General features: G+C 38.2%; 1 protein-coding gene across 17 annotated transcripts in view; it reads right to left on the bottom strand.

Moving 5' to 3' along the window:
• The window catches only part of LOC145962111 (bromodomain adjacent to zinc finger domain protein 2B), a 157,364-nt gene that overhangs the window by 114,936 nt on the left and 17,015 nt on the right, over positions 1-25,413 (bottom strand). Inside the window, exon 1 of one of the 17 annotated variants that reach the window (XM_083082952.1) lies at positions 9,690-9,708. The exons of the other annotated variants lie outside the window; for them this stretch is intronic. The gene's annotated coding sequence lies outside the window, so the exon portion shown is untranslated. Of the gene's footprint in view, positions 1-9,689; positions 9,709-25,413 lie in introns of those variants that run through there. 17 annotated transcript variants of the gene reach the window in all.

Below are 25,413 nucleotides of genomic sequence, written 5' to 3'. Positions count from 1 at the left end.
GAGGTCAGCGTGTCGAGTTTAACCTTCCTGTAATAACGTCATGCTTGAGCTCTAATGACGTCACGATAAATAATAAACCGCAGTATCCACGTGTTATCATCGCTCGGCCACCGTCGCTATATTTTTTTTAAGCGCAAAAGCGTTATCAAATAGGTGGTTCGATATATCTTGGTGATATGATGAATGCCCATTGGTGATATGATGAATGCCCATTGTCCATTTCTACGAAACAGTCATTCGTCTAAAGTTCTCCTTCCTGTTCTTAATAAATATAATATATATTTCGATAATTTGTAATAAATTCTTGTATCTGTATTTTGTATTTGTATCTATTTTTCTAAGCTATTTGGTAAGTATTATTCGTTATCATTTAAAACATACAAGAGTATAAATGATGAAAATATATACGATAATATAAATTTTGAAATCTAGAATGACACATAATCAGCCAAAGAATTGCTCCTAAAATAGAAATTCCAATATAGACGATAATTAAGGTCTTTGAATCTATATCGAAAAATTTAATCAACTTTGATTACTTCCTAAAACAAATCACGTTTTCTAAAATATATCATTGTCACATTCAAAAATGTAAACATCTGTCATACGCTTTATCTTAACTTAATGCAACGACTATTTCTCGTGATATTTCTCTTTCTCTCGCATCGAGTTTTCTTACGGCTCGGCGTTCGCAATGAGAACAGCGGTGCGATTTCACGCGACGCGTTCGCAAGCACGAATAAACGCCCGACGCGTCTCATCGCGTCGCTTTGCGAGCGATTCCGGCCGGAGAGCGACGCGAGAGAGAATAAGTCGACTCGTATCGGCGTTCTTGGGTCCACGAGCAACGACACCATCGTCGTCGTTGTCACCGCTCCGCTCGCGCGCTTACGTTTTTGCCCGGAGCAACTTCCGCCGCTCTCTCCCGCCGCCCTCCGGGCGTCATTCTCGTCGTGCCGCTCTCAGCGGGAGCGCGCGAGCGAGGAGGAAAGAGACGAGAAGGAGAGAGACGGAGCGAGATCCGTAGACACCTGCAGCTCGCCGGCGAGAAAGACGGACAAAGGACGGGTTCGAGGAGGGAATCGGGCCGACGCGGGCGGGGGGAGGGGAAACGAGAGACGCCAAAGGCGATGCCAAAGAGATGACGAAACGAAGCAACGCGAAAATGGCTCCCGAACGAGATACGGCAGCCAGGAACTCTCGCCAGTTTCGAGCGAAATTACTGGGAGCCGGCCGCGCGCGCACGTTAACGTCCCGCTGCCGCCCCGCCCCCCTTATTTAATGTAATTTCGTTGCCGCCGCCACGGCTTCCACGCCGACCTGGCGCGAGATGTCGTGTACAACCCCGGACTTTGCATCAAGATTCCATTAACCTTTGTTTCGACAATTAAATCGACCTGAAAAATTATCATTAAATTGTAACGAGCGCCGGACGCACCAGACGATGTGTCATTATATCGTTATATCGTGTTGTCAATAAAAAAAAAAAGCGTTCACGACGCGAGGCAAGTTGATGGTTGGCTCCTTTTTACAGAAAACTTTAGATCCAATGCGCGCAGAAGCTTATCTGTGCAACCGAGAGAAGAAGAAGACAGCGAGTCTCCAAGAAATTTACATACTTAACAAGCTACAATCAACACTTTTTCCGTGATATTCGTCTAATCTCTAAGATAATAACATGCTCGTTGGTAACGTAGCGTTTAGCGAATTTTAACGCGCTATAATTATGATAAATATAACGGCTATGATGGGGCAATCGTGAGAAACACCGTATCTCGCGTGGATTTACCGGAAAGATTTTTCCTCGCGTGTAATCGGACCTGCCTGCAACGCCAATCAGGCTCTCCTCGCAGGTGCGCGGGACCTCTGTTAAATCGACAATGTCGGGTCTATAAAGCGGATATGTATATACAGCTTTCTCCCTCATCTCGTTCCTTTTCTTTTCGCGTGTACCTTTACTCCGGCATTATCGCTGAATCGCGGCTTCTAAGCTCATTAATATTTATACGCGCCAATTATTACGGCGAGAAGTTATATCTTAATATCGAATTACGCGTTATTACCCCGAGTTACATTGTAGAATAATGTATCTCGAGCTGGAATTAAAGCGATGGAGGCGAGAAGATGAAATTAAGAAGGCTCACGTGTTATACACGCGCGAACATATAATTTAATATATAGATATAAATGCACGCATGTGCCTATGTGATATACAGGGAGTAGACAAAATAATGTGAACACCTGAAAAATAAATACTGTATTTGTTTATTAATAAGAAATCGGGCCACCATTTGCCTTTAATATAACCAATTCTCCTTGGAATAGAATCATACAATTTTTGAATAGTCTCCAACGGAATATTGTCCCATTCTTCTATTAAATAATACAATTTTTCAAAATGTGTAACGCAACCATGCACACAGCTAGAAAAGTTCAATCTTGATTTGAACACATCAAAATGAACTTTAATATCTTCTCTGACCAGCATAATTACTCGATTTAAATATCATCGAACCACTATGGGCAGTTTTGGAAAAGAGAGTGAGAAGCAGATTCTCTCCTCCAACATCTTTAAAGCAATTGACAGATATTTTGATAAAATAATGGGACAATATTCCACTGGAGACTATTCAAAAATTGTATGGTTCTTTTCCAAGGAAAATTGAAGCTGTATTAAAGGCAAATAATAGCCCAACACGTTATTAATAAACAAATATAGAGTATTTTTCAAGTGTTCATATTATTTTGTCTACCCCCTGTATGTATATGCAGTTGTAGACGGGAAGATATTTGTCTTTCAGTCGTTTTCCACGAGAGCAATAGTTTAATAGTAGGATAAAAAAAGAGAAAGAAACTGCACCTCATAAAAAAATTCAAGTTTTATGAAAAACGACACAGCATAATTAAAGATGACTATCAATGATAATATTCCTACAAGAGGGCTTTCCGACCGAGATATCTAAGCGCGACGTTAAAAATTTTTGCACCTATATCGATTATTCGGGCTCACGTATCCATCTTTATTCCACACACACACATGTAACGACGCAAAGTGAACGTTCGACTAACGGTGTCCATTTTAGTCGCTATCGGATTTCACTTAATGGAATAATCAGCGATTAATCGCCGGTGGTTATTGATTAATATAAATTCCTCGGACGGAACCGGTAACTCAATGATATGCCTGTACAAGTTAAAATTTGCAATTAAAATACGTAGCATTAATATCAATTCACGATTCACAATCATCACATTTCTCTCTATACTATGCTTACAATAATAATTTATATAAGAGTAAAAAAAAATATTATCATTAACCAATGTGTCCAAGTTAATCTTTCGTTCGTCTCTTATTTTTTGTAAAATTTGAAAAATAAAATTTCTCTTTTTATAACGTATGATATATAAAATTCTATAAACTTTATGTAAATTTCTCTCTTTAATATTCTGTTCTAGTTATAATTCATCTTAAAAAAATCTACTTCTACCGTCTTGTTTGCTGTAGATATAAGAGTAATTAAAATTATAACAGTGCCTTTTAATAGAGTCAGTAATATTAACTGCTACCACATTATATAAACACAGTTTCTCCTCCTTACGAGTTAAATTATAATTTATAATCCCGACCAATTTATTACAGAGAAATTAACCGGTGCAATTCATCTTTCGGCGCAGAGACATGAAAAAATGCAGCCCGCCGCCAAGACGGCTCCGCGAATGCTTTCCCCGCAAACTTTCCACGCGATCGTGGAAATGAATTATGCATCGATATCCGGAGTTTGCGCCGACGATTTTATCGTCGCCTCCATATAAAATCGCGCGCCAACTTACTGCGAACTAAGTAGCTTGCGCCTTCCTCGAAGTATCGATAAAACAAAGTCGCCCCGCGAAGCGCGTGTCTCTCGTCCTCGATATACAGCGTGTCTCTACCGCGATAAAAATAGGAAACGCTCGCTCGAGGAAAATGCAAGTGATAGCTACGCAACAGGGCGAAAGAGAAATAGCAGCGTTTCACGCGTAGAATGTTGCAAACGTCTACATTGCGCGAAAATTAACTATGCTTGTAAAAAAAGAATGCGTGTGTACGAGTTGCATAGTTGAATTAATCCTTCATGAAAAAATATGATAATGCTGGTAACGAATCTAGAATTCTTGAAATGTTCAAAACTGTGAAATTGCAACATTTATTAGTTGCAAGAATTTTAATATCTGTTAATCATCATCGTTAACCGTGTTAGACTAAAGAGATGTCATATTAAACCAATCCAATGTTGAAAGAATCTTACAACTATAAATTATATAATATATTGTGGCAAGTTTTTTATATGTGATTTGTATTTTATAAAGAACTTTGCGTGTTGTTAAAAAATAAAAAGTACGAAAAATCGCGAAAAGTAGAAAGTAAAAAAAATAAACTATCGATTAATGAAGCGAGAGTACTCATTTGAAACTCAAGCAAAGCACTTTGGCTCTTGTCACCGCTAAGCCTTAAAGTCCTTAAACGATCTCGCCGCACTTTCAAGGTGAAAATAATTTCAAGCCGCTAAACTGTTGCTTTTCGAACCTTTTCTCGTGTAATAAAATAATCATGAATAATATATTGAAAAATTATCATGAATAAAAAATAAAATATGAATAAAATATGAATTTTTTATTATTTTATTAATATCGCTTATTAATTTTATTACGTGTATATATCACTGCTATACATCGCATAATTTATTTAATAATTATTGCATATAATTATTTTATTTTATCTAATTTAATAATTAACTTATTAGCGAACGTGTATAATATAATCAAATTTTACTTTCACCGAATAAGTCGTAGAAAGAGAGCTCGTTAGAGAGGGGAAAAAAAAGAAGAAAATTGAACAAATTGAAAAATACTCGCGAAACCACCATCCAACGGCAGAAAATACACCGGGTGAGGAATACCGCATTAAGGAGCGTTATTACTCAGCGAGATTTTGGGGGAAATCGATACGAGCGCGACGACATTTTCTCCTGCGTCGCGTCTCTGCGCGTCGAACGAGGAAACGTCGGAGCGTCGCGGGGCCATGAATCATCGCCGGCGATCGTGAATCACGTTGCCCTTCGCCAAAGCGAAGAATTTAAAGCTACGCTCACAACGAATCGAGCGCACGATCCGTGAACCGCCGATACGCTCCCATGGGTGCGGGATGAAATATCTACCCTTCCCCTCTTCCTCTCCCACCCCTCCCTCCCGCCCTCCCTCGCTCCGGCGGCGGTATAATTAACCCTGGACGTTCGGGTTAACCCGCGCAGGTAAGAACAGATACGTGGTAAAGTTGGAGGGAATACCTCGTATTTCGTGCCGCTCGGCAACAAAGTATTAAATTAGCACCAGGAAGCCGGAGAGGGACCCCGTCCGATGCAACCCTTTTCCCCGGAGGAGCATCGAAAGAGAAGGAGAGAGAGAGAGGATTTATCGTCGATGCGGTTCGAAACGCACACACGTGTATCGCGCGTGGAAATTCTTCGATAATCGCGGCCGCTCGCGGGTACGAGAGCGGTCGTTCACGTCGTGACTCTTTAACCCCTCGCGCGCACCGAAATATTTCCATACATTTTTGTTACCTCGTATAAAGCGAAACGTAGTAGCTCCAGATATATCGGGAGATGCCCGCCGTCAGTTATTACCGATTACGGTTCTCCATCTTGCTACTCGTTCGCTAACGACGCTATTTTCGCGGAAACGTTTTAGCGCTACGATCGAATTCTTCGCGATGAAAAATCTTTAGCCAACTTTTAACCGTCGACTACAACTTTGAACTAGTCTCACGCGACACTCACTTGAGATATCTCCATCCATAATGATTCACATTTAAACAAAGTCTATCGCGCTTGGCGTTATCTTTTGTATTTGCCTCGCATGTAGGTCGTGAATCGTGTTTATGATATAAGAAAGCATCTGTTTTATCAATGAAAATAATTTATAAATAAAAATAATAATAATCCATTTTAATCGCGCAAAAGTGACAAGTTCTAAATACGTGTGATTTGAAAAAAAGAATATTTTTTAGAGTCGTTAAATATTTTAAAGAAACATAGCATCCAAGGAGAAAAATCTGATATACTTTTTACGTCTCTCGACAATTTTTATAAATTTTTCTGAATGCGGATTCGCGTATCGCACTTTATCCAGTCACCCGAGGCGCCGCAATAGCTAGTCCCGCCACTGATTCGATGATGAATACGCATCTGTACATTCGGGATTTACCGCGCGATATCTCCGGCGAACATATTTCTCGCGATGATGCGAATTGTAAACCGGCGCGCGATAAGTGACGACCAAGTCGACGGTACATACCCGGGCTTTGGACAAGAACCGCGCTCGCTCGCGGTAGGCGTGTTGCTAGCCGCGCGTTACGAGCGATGCCGCAAGAAACGAGACACGGTCGAATGCATACGCCGCCGGGACGCGGCGATGACAATGCATGATCCTCGTGATGTCGTTAGGGGCTCGAGATACATAGAGTCTCCCCTCCATCGAGCACCGAGCATCACGTCGATACAATGGCTTTTTAACAGCATTTCGTGATATTTCTAGTATAATGTTTCTAGAAGAGATGAGATTTAGTTAGGCATTTCTCTCAAAATGTGCTTACATTCTTGTATTTAATTACCTACGTTCGAAAGAAAATTTGGTGGACAAATATTAGAAATGTGAGATAAAAGTTTCCGTGCTACTTAAAGTGAAAAATTTTGAAATATTAAATTCTTGATTTTTTGTTTTGATTTATATTTTTATAATATGTTGATTATTAATGTTTTTAGAAAGTAATGAAATTTAGTTACGCATTTCTCTCAAAATGTGCTTATATTCTTATATTTAATTACCTGCGTTCAAAATAAAATTTGATGGATAATTAGAAATATTGGAACAATTAAAAACATTTGATGGATAATTAGAAATATTAGAAACGTGAGATAAAAGTTTTCGTGCTACTTAGATAAAGTGAAAAATTTTGAGATATTAAATTCTTGGCTTTTTGTTTTGATTTATATTATTATAATATGTTGATTATTAATGTTTTTAGAAAGTAATGAAATTTAGTTACGTATTTCTCTCAAAATGTGCTTATATTCTTATATTTAATTACCTACGTTCAAAATAAAATTTCATGGATAATTAGAAATATTAGAAATGTGAGATAAAAGTTATCGTGCTACTTTAGATAAAGTGAAAAATTTTGAGATATTAAATTCTTGGCTTTTTGTTTTGATTTATATTATTATAATATGTTGATTATTAATGTTTTTAGAAAGTAATGAAATTTAGTTACGCATTTCTCTCAAAATGTGCTTATATTCTTATATTTAATTACCTACGTTCAAAATAAAATTTCATGGATAATTAGAAATATTGGAATAATTAGAAACATTTGATGGATAATTAGAAATATTAGAAATGTGAGATAAAAGTTATCGTGCTACTTAGATAAAGTGAAAAATTTTGAGATATTAAATTCTTGGTTTTTTGTTTTGATTTATATTATTATAATATGTTGATTATTAATGTTTTTAGAAAATAATGAAATTTAGTTACGCATTTCTCTCAAAATGTGCTTATATTCTTATATTTAATTACCTACGTTCAAAATAAAATTTCATGGATAATTAGAAATATTAGAAATGTGAGATAAAAGTTATCGTGCTACTTAGATAAAGTGAAAAATTTTGAGATATTAAATTCTTGGCTTTTTGTTTTGATTTATATTATTATAATATGTTGATTATTAATGTTTTTAGAAAGTAATGAAATTTAGTTACGTATTTCTCTCAAAATGTGCTTATATTCTTATATTTAATTACCTACGTTCAAAATAAAATTTCATGGATAATTAGAAATATTAGAAATGTGAGATAAAAGTTATCGTGCTACTTTAGATAAAGTGAAAAATTTTGAGATATTAAATTCTTGGTTTTTTGTTTTGATTTATATTTTTATAATATGTTGATTATTAATGTTTTTAGAAAGTAATGAAATTTAGTTACGCATTTCTCTCAAAATGTGCTTATATTCTTATATTTAATTACCTACGTTCAAAATAAAATTTCATGGATAATTAGAAATATTGGAATAATTAGAAACATTTGATGGATAATTAGAAATATTAGAAATGTGAGATAAAAGTTTCCGAGCTACTTAGATAAGGTGAAAAATTTTGAGATATTAAATTCTTGGCTTTTTGTTTAAATTTATATTATTATAATACACTTGCTCTGCTCTCTATAAACGCACAATACGCGCGCATTTATTAAAAAACCCTTCGATATCTACCCTTAATATTGCGTTATTGTCCTCCGTGTCGCTCGAAGATCATTCTCGGTGAACTGAAGGAATAACATCCGTGATATCTATTCGACGAGGAAAATACCAGGCAGCTCGCGAATTTCCATTAATCTCTGTCCCACATGAGAGCTACCATCGAGGACTCCATCGATCTCCAATCACCTTGGCTAAGGTCGATCTCGTCCTCCGCGCTATCTATTATAGTTATTTTTCTCTCAAGAATTCCCTCAAATGATTCCTCCCTGTTTCTCGATATGCTTCTCGAAAATCGAAACTTGGCGGATCGAGACGTGGAAGTCGATCACACGCAATGATGCGCGAAGAGATGGGAGATAACTTTCTAGAGTAATCTAGAGAAATATGGTGAGAGCGAGCTAACATAATGTTCCTCGGGAAATGTGTGAACGTTACTTTTACATTCCCGTTAATTGACTCGAGAATACCCGCGACAATCGAATAAATACCGATAAAATTCACATTTTTTAAAATATGAATTATTCTTGGCGAAATAAATTTTTTTGTTTGCATTAAATACTAGAAATATGGGTTGATCACCTATAGCACTTAATCATCCAATTAAAACAGGAGAGAATGATATAGCAAGAGAAAATATAAATATAAAGTCAAAAAAATATAAATACGTTACTTTATCATAAACAATATAAAAATATGAAATATATATACATGTCAACACATATATATCGCGGATAATGATGTTATATTGTGCAGGCTTGTTTGAACGACTTTATAAAGTAATATCGATGAATAATCTGGTTTTTAATGTTGTATATGGAATCTTTTTTTCTTCATCTACACAAAATAAGTTCGCATCCTAAAGTGATAGATGCTATAATATAAAAACGCTTTTATATGAATCACATATATTTCTCAATAATTCCAAATTTCCACACTGCATATGCGGTATATCAAGATTCTGTCAATGCTCTCGAAATATGTACGACTGTACAAATACACTATGTATGATGAATAAATGTTTTCAACGTATATAAACGTGACTTTATATTCTCGGATAAAACCATCCTCGTAATATTAAAAAATCGTCCATGTTATTTTGAAAGAGAAAGTCATTTCATTACAGTAGTTCTTCGAAGCAATAGTTAATTAAATAGTTAATTATCGCTTTGTCCAACGAGAAAAATAAAAAGCATGCATAAATGAAAAATACATCCATATCGGTTCGCTAAAACATCTGTCAGATCGAATTATTATGCGGCCAAAGTTAATTCCTACCAAGGATGCTTCGCGTTTGAATGCGACACAATCGCACCTTCGCCAGGCTATATCGATGCTTGCATAAAATCACGCAACAATAGAGAAAAAAATCTGAAAAAAGAATAGCGCTAACTCACAGAATCAACGCAGCCTCAGACCGAAATCACATCTCCGTGTCTCCGCAGTCGTTTGGTGCGTACGTAACCGTATTCTCGGGTTACATTCAAACACACAAACATATACGTGCACGCACATTTACTCGACGGTTATCTCTCGCGAAGCGTGTGCGACTACTATCGCGCATCTGTGCGCGTCCATTAGTACTCGCGCTCACGCTCGCATGCATACGTGCGAGTGTATGACTTCGAATGCGGTCGAACGCGGTATATTCGCACGTGTCCATGTCCCCCTGTACACATGTGTGTATGTGGTAAAGTATATAAAGTCACAGCGGGTGCAGAAGCGGCGACAACGACGAGCACGCGATGTCGAGAGAAGAATTGCAGAGGAGGGGGAAGAGAGAGAAGGGACGAAGCCAAAGAAGGAGAAGGAAGAGGTGACGGAGAGACGACGATGCGGTCTTTCTCTCTCCCCAGCACGCTACGCATACCTAACTTAGGTCACACCGACTCGAACGCGATAAGTGTCCCCGTCGGAGAGAGGCGGAGAAGAGGAGGGGGAGAAAACGAATCGCGGAATTCGTGCCGGGGTGGTCCAAAAGTTACGAATCTGCGGGTTGCGACGAGGGAAAAAAAGATGCCGAGTGTAAATGCAGATTGTCTACCGAATTTCGACGCGCAATTACGCTCCAATTTTGCTCTATCCGAATAATTATGTGCTTCGCATAGCGATATATTTTCATGCATTTTTTTTAGACGAGAATAAACTTGTACAGTCAGTGAATTAATAAAAAGGTAGAGGTTAATTTGTGTTTAAACGTGTGCGAATTATATTATGCGGAGCATCGATTGCAAATTGAGAAATAGTGACGTTTGAAATAATTTATTTGTTAAGTCTTATGAAATATAAAATATAATTAATGTAAGAAATTAATAATATTAAATATTTAATATTATAAAAATAATCATGCAGCGAGCTACATGATTATTTAAATAAAATTCTCTCAAAAAGCTACATAAAATTAATAGATATTAAAAGTCTGTGAATCCATCTGTGTGTATGAAAAGGTGAAATATAAATTGTATCAAGGTGTGGTCATGTAACTTGAAAATAAATATTCGAGAAAAGCCATTTTTATAATGCATACAACATTTTAAAGGTAATTTCTTTCTCTCTCATTTTTCCTCTGTCATTCTCTCCTGTTTAACTTTAAAACTTTAACTGTGCATTTTAAAAACACATTGTATACTATCAATGTCAACATATAAACGTTGTCACATATTCAAATAACAATTTGAACTATTTAAAAACACTTAAATCGCAAAATATTTTCAACAAGATTTTCAAGAGAAAATAGACAAATTTAATATTCTCATCTTTTTTTAAAATCTTTAGTGACATAAAGAAAACAGAAAATATCTATACGTTAACTTTTATAACATCGTTACGATTCGTTTCTCTATATTTCACTTCAATATATCGTAGCGTCCGTTTTTTAATATCGATGCAAGTGATTAGAAATGCAATACGAGACGATTACATCACTTCGTACGATCGGAATGACGGATCAAAAATTAGAAGCTGCCACAATGAGCGATATATCGGCCTCGCATGGACGACGAAGGCACAGCCGTGCGTCGGCGTTTGCGACATTTTCACAGCCGGACCGCAGAAACGAGCGCGCAATTTTATCAGAACAAAAGGTCGTCCATCTGCGTTCGCCGCACGAAATTAAATTAAACGTACGCGACTATTTATCGCATTTTCTCGCCTAACCCGACTATTTATCGCCTTAAGCACACACTCGGATCTTTCATCGTATCAATTATCACTTGGACAGTACTCACGATAGTTGGATAAAATGTCAATACTTTCTAACCAGTTAATAAATATGGCTCTAAAAATTTAAATAAGTATAGAGGAACGGTAGTAAGAGCCAGCGCAGGTTTTTGTGCACATGTATTATATCATGGGTGATAAGCTTACAATAGTGTACAATTTCTTCGATTACATTTAATCAAAAATAACGTACGTTTCGGCCCTTTTTTTGGGCCATCTTCAGCGCAGCAATTATAATAATTTCTTTTCCATAGTCAGTATTTTCTTAAGAGCTTATCTTTTCTATTATTATAATTATTTATTGATATTCAAAGTGGGATATCCAACGGAAATTATCGAGTTTTGAGAAATTTGATAAAGAAATTGATAGTGTCTCGATATTATTGATATACTACAGCTTATCTTTTATAATGTGTACATTACTTTTTTATATTAATTTTTGTCAACTAAAATATTTTTCCTTTTATTATACAAACATGCCGATACTATGATACGTCGCGTATTTAAAATACACGATAACAGCGAGATAACGATCGCGATGTTCCTTGTTTAAACATCCCTAAATCGCACGTCGACGCCGCCGATTTATCGCCCTGCTTGTTAACGCGATCGGTATCGAAATTCTCGCGCGGGGCATAGACCTTTCTTCTCCTTATAAATCGCTGGACACAAATCACCCGGACGGCCGGTCATCCCGAAAGGCGCGCGCGATGCGACGTATCGATCCGGGCGAAATAAACGAGTCCCGCGGCCAATACAAAAGTGCGACACATAAAGAGATACGCGGACGCGTCGCGCGATGGGACTAATTATCGTTTTCGTACGTAGATAAATTACGTCAGGCGGTCCTGGACGTTTACTGACGGCGCGTTCGTTGTATGGCGGGCTGATTTACAACGCGCGATATTGTGCAGCGGCGCGGCCGCGGCGTCATCGCGGACTTTCCGCGCCGTTATCGCCGTTTCGGAGGCGATATCGCGAGGATCAAATTTCGCGGACCCGCGCCTCGCAAAGCGAGAACGACCAATCATCCGCGCCGCAGTAAATCCACCAAGGGAGAGGCCCTTTATTCATCGCGCGCGACTCGCGGACAGACGCAATTTTGGCGAGAGAAAGAGAGAGATCGGAAGATTAGACGAGATCCCATCTCGATCGATATATTATGTTAATGAATATTAAATATCTATCCGATAAAACGATCCACCTCACAAATAATCTAAACAGACAAACGATGAAAAATTGCTGTCTTTCGCTATTCGTGCGTATGAATTATGCATGAAGTGATAACTGAGATATATTCTACGCATAAATTATACTTGTGAATAACGCGAAAATTGTCAATGGTATGTTAAAAATTAGATTAACATTGAAACAGCTGATTTATGAACAGAAACCAGACTCTTTACCGAATGAAAATTAATTCATATTTTCACATATACAAAAGATAAATAAATATTGCCTTAAATTGCAGTGGATTCTAAACCAAGAATTTTTAAATTTTGAAAAAAAATATCGAATATAAAATAAATAAAACGCTCGATCCTTTCATCGGCCAAGTGCATCTAGCCCCATGAATAACAAAGATGTAACTGGCGGCTCTCTTGTAACGATATACACGATGCGATGACGCGAACGGTGACGAATGTCCGCAAATGGCCGCAACCCGATCACGAGTGTCCAATAAAAAGCTTAAGTCACTTTAAAAGTACTTGGACGGCAAAATAGCCATCTCACGGTCGGTTACAGCTACAAGAGTCGCAAAGTGTTTACATAAATTTTTGCGGCTGTTCCACAGGGCGAGTAACGCCCGGCCGCTCGATTGCAATTTAACGGTTATTTAGAAATCGACGACTGCGGCTACGTGTACGATGATGATTTACGGCGCTACTTTTATAATCGGTCGCCATTTCCGGGCCGATTTACGACGCTATGGAAAGAGCGTAACCTCGAGTTTCCTTCCCGAAAAGAAAGACAGAGAGAGAAATATAAGGCATGCGAACACAATCGGCGATCAGTTTTTTCCGTCGTCGGTGCGTTTCGCCGTGGAAATCGCGATTCAACGCTCGCTCCGGTGCCGACGCGATCGCGTAACCACGAGAAACACTGGGAAGGTAACGGTGCTGGCCGCCTACGCGCGATCTATGTACAAAGGCTGCGAACGTGTCTCTCGATACGTAATCTAAATAGATAATAGTAGGGGAAAATATGTACAATTATAATAGATAATTATGCTATTAAATTAAAACACTTTTGGATATACTTTAATTTTTTTAAATTATTACATGCACTAGATATATTTTCTTGCACTAATAAAATTGATTTCTCATTAATATTAAAATAATTTAAATTTATTGTGAACGATTCATTTAAATTTTTAAAGCATATTACGAGGAAAATATTATGAAAGCAAAAAAAAATTGTCTCAAAACAGTAATATTTTTTAAATTGAAAATCTGGCATACATATAAGTGCGCCTATTTAATATTGTATTGAAATGGCAGAGAATTTTATATGGCACTTTGTAAGTACAAATTTTCATAGTGGAAGAAAATACACAATTACAACGTAATTAAACGTTAATAATTGTTGGAGAATTCAAGAATTGTAATTTAATTTTTCATAACCGTACATAATAATTATCCGTCACCATAATTGCACGTATTTCCTACCACATTATACGATTAAATTGTCTCTCTTTAGCGATATCAATCGAGCAATCGGGTAATTATTTTTCACCCTCGCGTGGCGAAATTGTCTCGGACATGCAGTCGAAAGCCGGTGGAGAAATTCGTATCTCTATCGAAAATTTAGCGAGGGAGCAATATATATTGTACGGCGATGAATGCAACGGTGCGAATCTTATTACGCTCCATTCGCATGACGCACCTGCGCGCACACATACACGATCGTTCGTCACGATGATGCAATATATGCACAGGAAGTACTTATAATATTTAATAAAAGAGCTAAACGTAATTTTAAATAGATGTATAAATAATTATAAATACTTATGTAAAATACAAATGTGTGTCAATTAAATATTATTGTATCACTTAATTTTTTTATCGATATTAACCAAATTAAAAAGCTTTACTATAATAAAAATTAATAAACATCGTATATATAATAAATGTGTGATTATCCTTTGCAACCGTGGCCGCTCGGATTAATCCTAATGCGAGACACGAATGCCGTTGCGACGATACATTCCAATTTCACACGCGACACGAGCGAACCCAGCGCCGTCTTATCGTTTTGTTTCATCTTTCATATCGCGATAAACGCGCGGTTCGAAGCGCGGAATGGAGCGTACGTGCTCTTACGAGCACCGCTCGCTTCCGGATAACCCCTCTTTCTCTCTCTCTCTGCCCCGTTCTAGACTTTCTCGCAGCATCTCGCGCATCGCCGCATCGTCTTTCCTTCGATACTGGGAGTGTACGTGATTGTCTCTACAAGATGTTCAGTACCCCACATTAGATTCCTTCGCGAATGTTGTGTCAATCTTTTTCATTGGAGAAATTTTAATTAAATGTCACCTTTCCTATAATTTAGAGTATAATCGACTTTAAAATCTGAAGTTTATAATTTTAAAAAAAGTTTAAAATAGAACTCGAAATTAAGTAATAAAGATATATTATATTTATATATTATATTTATATATTATATTTATATTAAGACTTAATCTCTTGCTATTTTTTCAATTGTTTATAATTTATAAATTTCTAGCGCTCTTTCATGGATTCAGAAAAATGTAATAATTCTAATAACATTGATTTGAGGAATGAGTATTAAAAAATTGGCACTAGTACATAAACGTGAAAGAAACTATGTATAATTTGCTGCTCTCGGCGCAATATCGATTGACCCGGTTCTTGATCGTTCCTATTTTACGCGTAACTGCATAATCGATGATGTCTGTAATAAATTCGTGATATCGCACGGTAAATTGCCAACGCCGGCGATTTAACTTCGCTTGGACTTTGCATTTCAAGTTTCGAGCAGTACTTTTTATAGGTGTCTCAACGTCAACGGTAATGTTGTCAGCTGTGGAAATAACTATTACGGCAAGCTAATTTTTTATTTAAAAGCGAATACTAAAGATTGATAGAGAGTGTGTCTTTTTGTTTTCTCTTCTATTTTATTTAAAATCTTTTTCTCCTTTGAACATAAATAATTGTTAACCTGGCTATTTTCTGTTATTTTTTTTAGATTTTTCAAATAATTATATGATGAGTTAATCTTATATATTATAATAATTTTTATAGAAAGTAGTAAAAACGAATCTCAAATTAATTAAATAAGAATCATACTTAGATATTTGAAAAATTTCCTGATTTATTTTATCTAAGAGGAATAAGGAATTTTATTGTACTATGATCCAATTATCTCAGTATAGTTTTTACTTGCGAATGCGTTGATTAACACTCTCTAATGGAGAACATCGAATCGGCGGCGAATGACACTGTCTTATCATATTTCAAGTCCAGTGGGATACATTTGTATCGTTATAACGCGAATAAATGCCCTGCGTCGATGTAATAAATATAACGACTGATGTAAGCGCGAGGGTGACAGGAAATCAAGAATAAATGATACGCAATGATAACGTTGTGCATTTGGAAGCATTGCCAGATAACATTGCGTTACCTTGCGAACCAATTTATTCGCGCAACGAAACGTGATATATCGCAGCTAATAACCGTTTATATTCGTGCAACAAATATACACATGTCGATATTATTTAATGACTATACGGAGATAAATATTAGTATGTTAAGCTATCAGAAATTAAGATTTTTGCAAAACGACGCTTGAATAAGTCGGGAGAAAAAGCGCTACATGTTAATAAATATATATAAATAAAATTATAATACTATATGATCATTTGCGGTTTTTCACAGAATTAAATTACATCCGAGATTAATTGATTAAACAAATATCTAAAATTTGTCAGATTTATGTCTACATATAACGTTTCATGTTTAAATGTTTTAGATAAATATTTTAAAAACGTTAAAAATAAATTATCAATTCTGACATTTTAAAATTTCAATTTCAACAATATTTTGACAATAAAGTAAAAATATTTTTCAAAACAGGTCTAAAAAAAACAATTGAATTTGCGCGATAATTCCAATTCTTTCTAAAAGAATAACATATAGATAATTAAATATAGAGTGAACAGCAGATACGTATAAATTAAGACAGTTTCACAATATTCCAACTATACAATATTGTTAGAATTGTAACATTTATAGAACTACAAAAATCTTTAACTTGCACTAATTCGATGCAATTGTAATAGTTACTCAACAGTGTATCGAAAAAGTTTACCTAGATAACTTTGTCCGTAAATAAAGGATCGCTTTTAATCGACTTTAGATTAATTAAATATAAGAATTAAATATAAGTCACCTATTTTTTTAATTAATGTCTTTTTGTACACATTTACTCAATCAGCGCATGCAGAAATATTTTTCAGACGAAAAAGAAAAGAGCGGACGTATAAATAATAAACGTACGTGTGAATCTTGGCGATGACCATGGGTCAGAATCGAGAGGGGCATTCGAGCAGAACGGAGACGCGAGTTTTCTCGGCTCTCCGAGAAGAGGAGTATCCGAGTTAGCGCTATATAAATGTGCGAGTAGCTCATGTGCCGTTGTAAGGTCACCATTGTCGCTGATCGCGACCGATCTCGCTGATCAATACAGTGCATCGACCATAAATCCGGACAAGGTGTGCGCGCATTCGACCGTGAATTAATTATCAATTATCAATGTTATGTGCATGGAAATATAAGAATATCGGTGAAATACATATTAAATGTTTCACCGATATTTTTATGCATACGTGAATGTAAATGAAAAACGATATCAATGACCGATAATTATTATGCTTGTATAATTTGTGCGATTAACCATCGTATAATTTTTCATAATAAAAGAACTTGTAATGTTTTCCAATTTTATGCAAAGAATGCACGGTAATGTAAAAAAATACTGTTCTTTAATTCTATGATTACCTTTATGATTTTATGTATGTAAAAAATACTTGGTTTAATTCTATGATTACCTTTTTTAATTATCAATATATATTTTCCGACAGTTTGCGTTAATGTAAGTACAATCTTGTTACTACTTTTGTTGCTGCTTTTTCTTTATGCGAAAGCAAAAGATGCCAAGCAAAAGACAACTTGTTCGTTTAGCTCGTAAAATCTTCAGCCGCACCCGCGAGCGTATAGTAATAAAGTAGCGACCGCGGTCGCGATACCGTAAGGGGAACAGGTAGAAATTAGCCGGAAGCGTTACGTGCTGCGGTGATATATCTCTCGAAGTAACCTCAAACGTAAACGTAATTCAAACAACCTTCGTATGCTTATTAAGCATATTTTTACCGCGTAAAGAAAAAGAGTTAGCTAGCAACCATTGCGTTATACATGTAAATGAAGAGAGATACTTTATTCACCGAAATTCAAACATAGCGAGACGAGTTATATGCGATAAGGATATATTAAATAAGCAAAATATTTGCATTTATAATAATATATTAAACATAGTAATTTTTAAAATAAAGATGAAAAAAATAATAGTGAAAGTTTCTAATAAAGATGTTTTAAATATTGATCGAGCATTTATAAACTTTTTGTAAAAATAAACGACTCGCATTTTTCCAAAAAAAAAGAGAGATAGTTACTAGAGAGAATAGCGCTGCTAATCTCATTTTAAAGATATGTAGCTTGAACAATTCCAATAATAGCAATTCCAATAATACGGACACTCGGTATCCCCACTTTCGAAAGGTTTACGGTGGAATCGAGAGAAGACCGAAGAACGTCTCCCGGGATCGGATCCGCGTCTGTCCGCGGACGAGAGAGAGAGGCAAGCGGGCCGTTAAGAGCGGCAGAATACCTGAGGAACGAGTCGGAAAAAAAACGTGCACCGGGTGCGGGAGCGGGCGCGGGCGAGGTGAAGGAACGAGTGCCGCGAGAGAGGTGAGAGGAGAGAGACGCGCGCAATCGAGAGAAGTGACAGAGCGGGAGTAAGAGAGATGGAGACGAAAAGGAAAAGAAATGAGAGTAAGAACAGAAGAGAAGAGCCCGATCGAGCTCGCTGAATTTTATCCGAAACTCGGTGCCACCTCGTCCTTCTCCTCTCAACCTTTCATTTTATATCTCTCCTCTCGTGCTCCCATCTTCCTGTTTTTCATCTCTCTTTCCCACTGCGACGTAATTTACCGCTACTACTAGAACAGAAAGAAGCCGTCGTTAAAGACAGTGAAAGAGAGAGGGAAAGGGAGGTGATGCCACGAGAAGAAGGAAGAGAGAGTCGGCGAATCTCCATGCTAACGACGAAACCGTCCTAATTATTCGTCGAGTGTCAGTAGGAAGATCATCAGCGTTGCCGTAGCCAGAAAGAGAGACTACCGCGTCGCGGGAGTAAAAAGGATGCGGGAGGAAGATGGAGACCGAGTGCGGAGTATAGAGAGGAACTCTGGGGGGTTCGGTGGGTGGATGCGAGAGGAGTAGTCGTTCCACCTCGTGGCAAATGAGCGGCACTCTGTATCGATCACCAGAGGTCACGACACCGAACAGGTAAATGTATGTGAATATACGTGTGTATTTCTCATTTATATATATATATATATATATATATATATATATATATATATATATATATATATATACACACACACATATACACATCAGTATTACGTAGGTGTATACACGACTTACAACGATTGCGGGCGACCGCGTACCAGCGACGCTGCCGGAGAGGGAACGAAGAGAGAGAGAGAGACGGAAGAAGATGGAGGGAGAGAATCGCGGGGGGACAAGAGCCAGGAGGATGTTGCGACGAATCCGGAGACCTTACGACGCGATGCGGCGCGGAACGGAGCGGCGACTTGAACTCGCACGGCAGAGTGGCCACTTCCGCGTATAAACACGAATGAGTGCTCCTCGTTCGCTGCCAGCATCGCCGAGAATGCCTCGCGACACGCAATCAAGGATTATACCGATGCGATATCGAACCGGCGATATTGATATCACTCGCAGAGACGGCACATCATCCTTTTCGCGTTGAAATTTTGCCGTAAATTTTTAGAGACAGAACGGAAAGTTTTTTTAGACTTACCGTGTTTTATATGGCTTGAGGAAATTAGGATTAATCAAGATAAACAATTGTAAAAATCTTGAAATAACGCGAGATAATAAGATTGATGAGCATTTGAAATATATGCAATCTATTAAATGCATGTACATTGACGATAAATGTTGAGCCATATCTGCATCATGTCGATTGACGAAGCCAGTTGGCATGTATTGTATGTACATACATGTCAGACCTCGCTAATTGGCGCGCTGATTTCGACAGAGATCGTCTGACACATCTGTACGTACAAAATACATGCCAATCGGCTTCGTCGATCAGCATGAATGGAGACGCGGCTTTAGAGAGAACGCTATTTGCTCATATATTAATCGAGATAGGATGCTGCACCAGGATTTATTACTGCGCGACTCTCGCACACACGTTTATGCGTTCTAGATGAAACAAAGCGGTTTCTAAACGTCATTGGACAGATAATTTTTACCTGATTATTCATATATCGGACTATTTAATAGCTTTTACGATCGATTTATTAGTATATTTATCTCTTAGATAAATTGGAGAATTGAAAAATAGCATCAGATTTATAATACATATTCCTGTCAAGTAGCATTCATATAAATAAATAAATATGGATAAATGTTTCAAGATTAACACGTTATATCTAAGCGAGTTTTCATTTCGACAATTTTCGACAAAGTATTCGTTATCATTCCTCATCCGTCCCAAACTCACCGCTGATACCTACTCTCAAATCTCTTATGCGAAGCCATAAACTAGATGATCGCGCATTCGAGAGCTCTCTCTCTCTTCGCGTTTGCCCTGAATTATTTAATAGATACCGCGGTTCGAAACGTCGCGCTTCGCCGATTCGGCAGGTAAACGAGACCGTCCAGAGAAACCATATCATTAGCTAGCCGTAAACCGAGAGCTCGTTAACTATTCAGAAACGATACACGTCCGATTCGTCTCTCGCGGGCACAGGTTTCATTCCGCGTTATAACGCGAGGAAGAGAGCCCGGGATCTTCGCCGCTGCTCTCCCTCGGCTCTCCTTCGGCCAGGCTGGTTTCGATCGTGCGAACGAACCATCCGTAACCCAACCAACCAACGATGGAATCGTGTTCCGTGAGTCCGTTTGCGCGCGCGAGAGAGAACCGCCGCTGCCGCTTCTCTCCCCCCGGCCTTTGCCGCCCGTTCCCCGCTTTCAGCCACCCTCCCCTACGTCTCTCTCTCACGGAGTATTGAACGAACGAGCGCGAGCAGAGAGGAACCAGGAGACCAGAGGCAGCGCAGCGGCGACCGAGAGCGAGAACGAAATGAGTGCCGCGTGGCGAGCGAGAGAGGAAGAGAGAGACGGAAGATAGAAACGCGGAGAAACGAGCTGGGTCGCGTCGATGAGAGAAAGAGGGAGCGAGAGAGAAGGATGGAGCCGATGCGAAGCAGGGTAGCCTGGCGGCATACAGCGTAGCCAGAGAGACGTGTCGGCTCTGTGGATCCCGTCCTCCTCTTTCCCGTTGCTTCCTCATCCCCTCGTTCCCTTTTTCTCTCTCTCTCTCTCTCTCTTTCCACGTTCCACGTTTTGTCCTCTACCTCTCTCCGTCTCGACACAACCGCCCGCTACGCTCTCCGCCTATCTCCCTTCATACCGCGCTAAAGTTCTCTCTGAAATGCGACGGTAACACCCCTCCTTCCCCTCCCTTTCGACCCTTTCGTCCCTTCCTAGCTCGCTCGTTGTCTCCCTCGCTCCCGCGTCGTTCCTTCCCGGCGACCCTTTCGCGGTCCAATCGCGGCCCGCCGTGCCGTACAGATTACGGGACGAGCGAAGAGCCCGAAAAGTGAGAGAGATAGCGAGCGCGAAGGGAGAGAGAAAAACAGATCGAGGGGACTGCGCGTCATCGTCATCGTTTCCGCGCCGAGTCGAGATACGAGATCTTTTTTGGCACTATTTCTCTATCCGGTTCTCAGGTGTTGTTGCATAAAGAGAGAAGCCGAGCGAAATGCCAGCGTTTTTGCCAAGGTGGCCTCTCTCGGGCTTCGCGCGTGCGAATCCCAGGATATTCGACGTTCAAATGAGCGGTTTAGGTCAAGAAGCGTCCTCGCACGAGAAGACCCGACAAAGAGAAGATGGAGGGAGAGAGAGGAGTGGAACGACGTCTTCTCCGACGGAGGGCTGGTCGACAGGAATGCAAATTGAGGAACCACACATAGGAACGTCCGTCGAAATCGGTTAAGGGGAGCGACGATTAAACGCTTCTATGCGGCTTCACTGTCCAGATTATCCTCGCAGATTGGCATTACGCTATCGATCCGAGTAAAGATGTTGAAATGTGCGTGGTAGATTACGCGCGAGGTGATTGGCTCGGGAGAGAGAATTGTTCTACTAGAATTCTAATAGCCAAAATTTACCAAAGTGAATAATTTTCCATCACAGCTGTGCTCCGTAAAAGAGAAAAGATATTTATCGAATTCATTTTAAATAATTTCCGCACAGAATTTCAGCCGCATATTGCATATAAAATTTTCAATTTATCCTTTAAAAAACATTACACAGAAAGTACAAATATTTATCAATTTATAAATCTTTTTACAGCCACGCGTATTGAAAAACAAAATATATTTAGATTCAAGCAAAATATATAACCTACATAAACAATGATTTTAACATGATCACTAATTGATAGAAAATTAGACCGTTAATTCACTCGTCGCTCGATAAAAATTTATATGATAGGGGAAGGGGGAATCATAGCCAATGATCATGCAGTGGAAAGCTGTGCAGAAATTAACGCAAGGTGACGTAACGAAGAGATAGCAGACAATTAAAATCGAATATAGATAATCGATAAGATTAGGAGACGAGGGGCACGAGAGGGCGAGAGGAGAGGGAGGGAGGGAAGAGAAAGCGAGAGCGAGAGAGAGGAAATCAGCGACGGCGTCGATCGGGAATATCGAATGCATTAATCAATAACGCGCGCGAGAGGGCCGTCGGTTCATCCCTTGGTTAAAACGGGGAACGAACATTGTTACATGGAAGCAGAAGAGCGGTATATCAATAGAAAACACGGCCGGCGGCATATAATGCGGAAAATCTGAATAGCAGCATTAGTCAGTCTTATCCTCGTCCAGTCGTTCAATGGCTGATATGTCGCAATTAATACCGGTCCTTGCTTGTGTTTTGCTGGCGCGATACATTACGAGTGTTTTATGCACAATTCGCGAGATTCGGTGAAGCCTTAAATAGCGCGGGACTTTTTCACATCGAAGAAAACCCGATACGCGCGCGCTATCGCTTTTATCGAGCAAGAAAAGAATGATGAACTATCGGTAATTTCGCCGGAGAGAAACTTTAAAATCATTAAAGAACTCGTAATAAAGAAAAATGACGAGTTTTCTATAGTTAACATTGCGCACGTGTAACGCAATATCAATTATATATTGTATTAATTATATAGTTTTCAATGTAATAAGGTATTTATTATATCTATATAATCCGCAAGTAGCAAGACATTACACGTATATATAAATCGCTGCTTTGAGCTCTTTCTTTTTCGCACCTTTTATTATTTTAGGTTATTTTACTTTGTGTGACTAGAAAAGGAATAAATTTGTAGAATAAAGAAAAAAAAATCTGATACTTTAAGTATCTTATACCTCCCTCTTCCTCCGAGATTTTAATAAATCTCGTTTGCTTCGCTCGTTCTTTAGAGACGTTAAAAAAGTAACTTATACAAGCAGCTAGTATATTCATCCGAGAAAAGTACGCAAAAGAGGATTACATCATGCGTACGCGTCCCATTCACCGTACTTTTGAAAGTTTTTTATGGATATAAAACTCATCCTGCTTGGGCATAATGTTTAACTCTTATATATGTATGTGTGTGTTGTATGGTACACGCAATACGATGTAGAAACCAACGAAAATAAGAGAAATTACCGTAAAACTAATTAAGGATAACAAATATACGTTTGTGTTTTTGTTTTATAACGGCATTCTTTGCAATTTATATTTCAAAATTGCTCAATTCCTGGAAATAATTCTCTGTATTTCCAATTTTTAACGTCTCTACACATTTACAATTAAAGACTAAGACTATAGAAAGATAAACAAATCTGCATATGTACAGGGGGTAGACAAAATAATATGAACACTTGAAAAATACTCTATATTTGTTATTAATAACGTGTTGGGCTATTATTTGCCTTTAATACAGCTTCAATTTTCCTTGGAAAAGAACCATACAATTTTTGAATAGTCTCCAGTGGAATATTGTCCCATTATTTTATTAAAATATCTGTCAATTGCTTTAAAGATGTTGGAGGAGGGAATCTGCTTCTCACTCTCTTTTCCAAAACTACCCATAGTGGTTCGATGATATTTAAATCGAGTAATTGTGCTGGTCAGAGAAGATATTAAAGTTTATTTTGATGTGGTCAAATCAAGATTGAACTCTTCTAGCTGTGTGCATGGTTGCGTTACACATTTTGAAAAATTGTATTATTTAATAGAAGAATGGGACACAATATTCCATTGAAGATTATTTAAAAATTATATGATTCTATTCCAAGGAGAATTGAAGTTATATTAAAGGCAAATGGTGGCCCGATATCTTATTAATAAACAAATACAGTATTTATTTCTCAGGTGTTCACATTATTTTGTCTACCCCCTGTATATAAAAACAATAATGAAGAATATATTGTTTAATGATAGTGTGTCAAGATTTTTCAAGTTGTATAAAAGGTACAATTATAATCTCTTATCGGAAACACAATCCTAATTTTGAAAATTACTTTACTTTCTGTAAAAATCAATGTCCCTCTGACATGAAGAGAACACGATTTGTCGCAAGAACATTAATTAAATAATAACACAATGCACGACCAACTCAAAATAATCCCTTTATGCATGCTTAATACACAACAGCTGACAATGTCGATTGATCTTGATATAAAAGTCGTGCCCTCTCGAGGAGGAAGAGACGGGGAATCGATCGTTCCCCATCTTTCATTCTCTCCCAATGATAAAAAGTCGTAAAGAGTTTTTGGCTGCGTTCGGGGCGGAGTCTACAAGCACCGGTACACTTTTTGCCGAGCGACCGTTCTCCATTTTTTGAAGACAGCTGCGCGCAGTACGCGCGGAATTATCGTGCGCTTCTCCTTCTCGGTGCGCACGCTCCTGTCCGCTCGATACGCGTGCGTGAGTGCGTGCGTGTGTATGTGTGCGACACGACGAATCTGTGCCGCACGTACATACATATATCGAGTTTCAAGAGGCACGTTACGCACGGCGTCGGTCTTCTTATATGGAATCGCGTGCGAGCAGGTACGCTTGAGAAACGACACACAGGGAAATAACGCGTGTCGGTGCCTATAGGCGCGCATACGTGTCGCGAAACGAATCATCCTGCCTCGTTTCTTTGCGATCGCGTAAAAAGTAACGACACACTACTACCACGTGAAATTCGTCACACGCATTATCGCGTTACATCTCTCGCGCAGAAGTAATAATTTTAATAAAATTGTCATCGCGCGATTTGTTTCCCCTGATTTATATTTTATTTTCTTCTGACTTCTATCTCGCGCTGCGATATTTATTAATTGAGCTCGTCTCGCGTTTCTCGTCGAACATATTATACAGGGTGAGCCATTTTAAGTTACCCACCCCAATAACTTTTTTATTTTTGAATGTACAACAAAATGTTTCAAATAAAAGTTGCTTGACTTCGAGGTAATTTGCAATTAACAATTCCATATTTTTTCTTAAAAACAACTATGTGTTTTCTTTACACCAA

Source organism: Camponotus vicinus, unplaced genomic scaffold, assembly GCF_025532165.1.
Source record: "Camponotus vicinus isolate PSW18456_S1 unplaced genomic scaffold, iyCamVici1.0 SCAF_11, whole genome shotgun sequence".
NCBI classification, from domain to species: domain Eukaryota; kingdom Metazoa; phylum Arthropoda; class Insecta; order Hymenoptera; family Formicidae; genus Camponotus; species Camponotus vicinus.
The sequence above is the reverse complement of the archived record's forward strand: the minus strand, read 5'-3'. Positions and strand labels throughout refer to the sequence as shown.